The sequence below is a fragment of the Phacochoerus africanus genome, chromosome 11 (genome assembly GCF_016906955.1).
Source record: "Phacochoerus africanus isolate WHEZ1 chromosome 11, ROS_Pafr_v1, whole genome shotgun sequence".
Taxonomy (NCBI): Eukaryota; Metazoa; Chordata; class Mammalia; order Artiodactyla; family Suidae; genus Phacochoerus; species Phacochoerus africanus.
In genome coordinates this window covers 134,877,843-134,883,696 of record NC_062554.1, presented here as the reverse complement: position 1 = coordinate 134,883,696, position 5,854 = coordinate 134,877,843, and positions in this window count along the sequence as shown.

Here is a 5,854-nt window from a genome sequence, read left to right as displayed (position 1 = left end):
TGCGGGAAACTCAGTGGCATACATTTACTTGCCACCTTAAGGCGGTACTAACTACCCAGAACTCTGCCAGAAAACGGTCTTTAAGAATCATCTTGCTTTCTTGCTATCCTGTAAAGCTCCGTATTACTGCACTACACTAATGAAATCATGTGAGTGGGACATGGTGTGTAAGAGGTGGTGAAGCACCATCAGCAACCTAGTAAGACACACACATCCCACAGGGTGGGGAAACCACCCAAGGATTCACAGACCTGACATACTGGTGACGTCTGGGGTGGAGGGTGGGCAGCAATGGTCTCTCTATATAAAACAAAGAAAAATGTAAGAAACGTTGTACCTCGTGCAATAGAGAGAATATCAGTGCAAGTCTCTAGATTTCTGATGAAAGGTCATGTCTTCCACAGCAACAATAAATAACTTTCTGTACCATCGGATTAATGCCTAGTCCACTGTTAGATCCTAGCAGAGGCTGAACACTTGACCCTGGGCTACTGTGTGTTTGTGTGGCTAGACCTGTCCAGTAAAAGCTGAGTAGTTTCAGATTCACCCAATCACATGACTGGATATGCTTAAATGTAAACAATACAAATTATACACGTTCAGGTTTAAGGACCAGCGACTCAAAGCCTATGATGAGATGGTGCCCTTGGGTCCACAGGAAACCTAAGAACAGTGCGTCCAAACTCCTGGATCTCCCTCTCATTTTTAACTAACAACTCTTTCTTGGAAGTACAGTCCCTAACACCAACTGACAAAGGAGAAAGAACTAGGATCAGGGCCACAAACGGGTTTGCATGACATTGTAGAGTTGGCCCAAACAGGGATTGCTGCCACACGTGGGGGTGTGGTGTGAGGTGGGAAAGCAAAGTCCTCCCAGTCTGGAAACTCCCAGTCTGGAAACATGATACTGTGTCCCTAATAGCGGGAGACACAGGCCCAGGAGCTAAGGAATGGAAAGAAGACGGCCTCCTTTTGCCATCGCTTTCAGTGCCCTGCCTTAGGGATTCCAGCTCTCCAAACCTTAGGTCCACACAGATGAGGAGTCCTGATTCCCAGGAAGTGTCCTCTGTCAACAGGGCAGGTTGTTGCAATTGCACTTGGGTTCTTCTTGCCAGTGGAGTTGTGAGGGCAACTAGTCTGACCACCATAGGTGGCCTGGGTTACTATTATACAGCAGCATCCAAAAGTATGCCTAGAAGCCAGGCATCCCAGGAAATCCTTTAGCATTTCCTTCTGAATGATAACAGGATCTTTTTTCTTTTTTTTTTTTTAGAGCAGAAAGCCTCAAAGAGGGAAGGCAACTGTGGGTTCAGTTCCTTCCTCTCCTGACTAGCAACCCAGAGTGGATAGACTACTGGTCAAGGTCAAAACGAGTGAAGTATAGAGTGGGTGTTAGAGGGAGAAATGTGAAAAACTTCCTCTGAGACTCACCACCAGCTGCAGCAATGGGGATGCAGCTTGTTCAGTTGACCCGGTTGTGTCCAGTACTTGCAGAGATTGTGGCAATCTTCGAGTGGCTCTGCAGGGGGCTGGACTTGCATCTCCTGCTGTACACACATTCCAGAGCTCCTCCATTCATAGCAGGTGTGCAAAGTCATTGCAGTGTTCCCTGGGGGCCAGACCTGCGCGATCCTAAACTGTGTGTGTGTCTAACGTGATAAAACGGAGATGGGAGACAATGCAGAGGTCCTTTCTCCTCTGCCCAGAAAACAGTCCTGAGCTGCCTCTCACACAGCCAGCTCATCAGTGATGCACACAGCAGGAAACTTCACAACTGCCAGAGTCTTTCTCAGAGTCTGTGTTTGGGTTTTTTTCCCCCCCGTCCCTCACTCTTGTCTCCAGGAAATACTTAATTTCCAAATTAAGTATCACACATAAGTCCTTGTCTCAGATTCTGTTTTTCAGGGAACATGGCCTGATAAAATGTCAGCAATTTACTGTTACATGAAACAAGCCAAGCTTTATAATATTACACAGCATATTTCCACTATGGAGAAATAGCTAGATATAGACATACACAAACACACACACACACACACACACACACACACAGTCAGAGAGCCATAGATACACACACAGTGGTAATAGAAAGAGTGGCTCTCAAATTTTATATTAAAATGCTAGGTTTTTTTTCCCCAAAGAGGATAGGCTGGTTCATGAGTATTTACAAAATTTTAAACACGCCTGTGTAGTTAGAATACTTTGGGAAAACGGATGCATTTCTTGGTAAATTAGAATAAAGAAAAAACATATATGCCTTAGGTTTCTAAGGATGAAAGCGAATAGATTGAGTAGACATTATCATTTCAATTCATGTTAATAAATATTTAAATGCATGAATTGAAATATCCTTAATTCAAAGATGAGATGATGCGAGAAAGTCTATTTCTTTCTCTTGGGAACTGAGCTAAAATTGTATAATTATTCTTTGATTTTTTTGCCTCATGATAACCCTGTGGCATAAGTGTCATAAATCCTTTTTACAGATAATGAAATTGTAAATAAGAAAGGTGAGCTAAACTGGCCAGCGGGCAGAGCCAAGCTTGAGATCTGTTTCTGCTGGAAAGTCTATGTCCTTCTGCCCCAGAGCCTCATGGGTCCAGCTGGAGGGTGAAACGTCTACATCTCGGGCCATAATGGTTTAATCTCATGAGGCTGGGAGCTGGCATGGAAGGCCCCACAATCCGAGAGCAACTCTGGGAGTTAGGATTTGTGGTTTAGTCCTCTGGGTTTTCACAATGAGCTTTGTGACCCTGAGCAATACAGACAACCAACCAGCTGTGGCTTCCTCACCTGTGAAATGAGGTGTTTGACCTAGATTTTCTCTTCGTTGAAAACCTTGTAGCTCCAAAACGATATGATTCCGTGGATAAAAGCAACGCGGTCACACAGCTTCTAAATGGTGAGTGGAGGAGGTGAAAAACAGCTGTTCAGAGTTCATCAGAGATGGCTCAGATGTGCCTCGTGCATCCTTTTCCGCCTTGATAAGGAAAGGAAGTTGAGTCATGCGCCTAAGCATGCAGAAAGAAATCTGAAAAGCCCTGAAAATCAAATCAAATTAAACTGAATGGTGAAATAAAGAGAAAAGTTCCTCTGAGCTTTAGCCAAAATTAAGAGAGATGTGGAAGAAACAAGACCATCAGACAAGATAAACTGCTTTGGGCATTTTTAACCACCTCAATTCTATTGTTGCTCTTCTTCAACAACCTTGGACTGTTGTTGCCCTTACGTGCAACTGAAACACCAAAATCAGAATTAAAATGGTCTTTAAAGTCCCAAGGGAACAGATTAATTCTTCTTTTTCCTTTTGCCTTTATACTTTAAAGGATGAGAGCCATTTTCTGATTCTTCCTCAGTGGGCGGGTATGTGTAATAAACTAGAGAGTGGAAGAATTAGGAATACTCTCCAATGAATTCCTAAGGCCAGATGGAGAGGCCAGCCTGGTTCCTGTGTGACTGTCCTTGACTCATTTTGCTCTTCGCGTCATTTCCAAGACTTCCCCTCCTTGGCATATGCCAGCCTTCAGAGCTTGCTCTGCAGAGGCTGGACTTCAGTATAACTTCATGTCTCTTCCCAAGAGTTACTGGGCACAAATTTTAAAGAAGGAAGTGGACCTTTGAGTAATCATCTTTTCAAAAACGGATTGAGGACACATTTAATTAATATCGATTTGTGTTGCACAAGAATAATAAAAAAAAGCACTGATTAATTAATTTAACAGACATGTTGGAATCTACTGTCTCCTAGGAACGGAGAAGAAACTCTGAGAAGAAAAAATAACTTTCTTGTCATCAATCTTTCTAATTTTAGCCAGAGGAACATATACACAACAATTAACCACCATAAAACACAATGAGAAATGTGCCTCGGGGAAGGTGTTAATGAGGCAGAAATGTGTACCTGTTTTTTCAACTTGAGGTGATGGATTTAAATTCTCCCATTCTGCTCCAGAGCAGAGGAGTGGCCCAACCCACTTGCAAAACACCGATATGGAAATATTGTTTGCAGAACAGCAAAGAGAACCCAGGAAACTGGAGAGGGGTAGATTGGGTGTCAAGATGTCAAGACTGTCTGGTAAACTGAGCTCTGATCGTCCAAAAGTTTTATTTGTCAAATCAAGGAGTTTGGGCTTTTCTTCAGAGTTTTCAAGTTGGTGAGTAGCTATAATTTAACACGCCCTTGAAAATGACTTTACAAGCAATGTCAAGAAGTCAACTATATTTAAAAAGATAATGGCTTCAGAAACTAAAAAAAAAAAAAAGTATTACTCTGCCATAAAAAAATCATTAAACAATGCCCTTTACAGTAATATAGATGGATCTAGAGAGTCTCATACTAAATGAAGTAGGTCAAACAGAGCAAGATAAATATGACATCACTCACACGGAGAATCTAAAACATGATACAAATGAACTTATTTACAAAACAGAAACAGACTCACAGACATAGAGAACAAATTGATGGTCACCAAAGGGGAAGAGGGAGGAGGAAAATGAGGCGTCTGGGATGAACAGACACACACGGCTGTGCCTAAAAGAGAGAAGCAACAAGGACCTACCATATAGTGTAGAAAACTATCTTCAGTATCTTTCTCTCTTTTTTTTTTTTTTGTCTTTTTGCTATTTCTTGGTCCACTCCCGCGGCATATGGAGGTTCCCCGGCTAGGGGTCGAATCGGAGCTGTAGCCACCAGACTACACCAGAGCCACAGCAACGCGGGATCCGAGGCGCGTCTGCGATCTACACCACAGCTCACGGCAACACCGGATCCTTAACCCACTGAGCAAGGGCAGGGACCGAACCCGCAACCTCATGGTTCCTAGTCGGATTCGTTAACCACTGCGCCACGACGGGAACTCCTATCTTCAGTTTCTTATAATAACCTCTAACACAACAGAAACCGGAAAAGAACTGGTAGAGCTATGCATACACATCCATGTGTCTGTAACTGAATCACTTCACTGTGCACCTGAAACTAGGAAACAATAGTACATCAACTACACCACCATCTAAAACAGTCAAAAACCTGTGTGCACTGTTGAGTCCTGCAATTTCCTGTGGGACGCCAAGCACGTGCCTTAAACTCTCCACAAAATAACTTAATAAATCAGTGCCTTAATGTCCCACCTACTAACAACCACCACCACCACCACAAAGGTGTTTTTGTTTTTTGTTTTTTGTTTTTTTTGGTCTGTTGCAACATATATGCCTTTTTTAGACTAAGCTAAGGCATGGTAACATCACGCGCCTCTGCAGGGACTATATTATATATATTAGATCCCCAGTAAATCTGTGCCAGGGTGGTTTTCCTCTGAAGAAACTGCAGGTAGTTCAGGGAGTAGAGAACAGCAAATTACCATCAGAGCTCCGTCCAGAGCCATTGGCCCTGTGCTATCGCCCCTCTCAACTGGGAATCCAGGCGCCGGGCCCTCCTTTGTCCTTGCAGCTGGGATCCCCGCCAGGCAAGGGGGGTGTGCCCCTCTCCTCAAGAGCCTGAGCATTCATCCGGGAACAAACTATTGCCCCCACGGCTCTGCCGCCCCTCATCTCATCACGTTACACAACCTTCCGCGTCCATAAACGCTGTTCGGGTCCAACGCCGGCGTTTCTCTCCCCAGGCTCCCCGGCTCTCCAGCACAGGCCCGTAGCCATTACTCAAAATCTTGAGCCTTGTCACTCCCTTTCTGATGCAGGAAAATATGCTCCCTGGCTTTTAGTTTGCATGCATGTGATCATGAAGTGGTGAAAAGTTCAGCCTTTATGAGTGTCTACTGCCAATCAAACTGAGATAAACAAAGGTCAGACGAGACCAACGGGGAGGGGGGGGAGGCCGAAACACACAAGGATCCTGGAA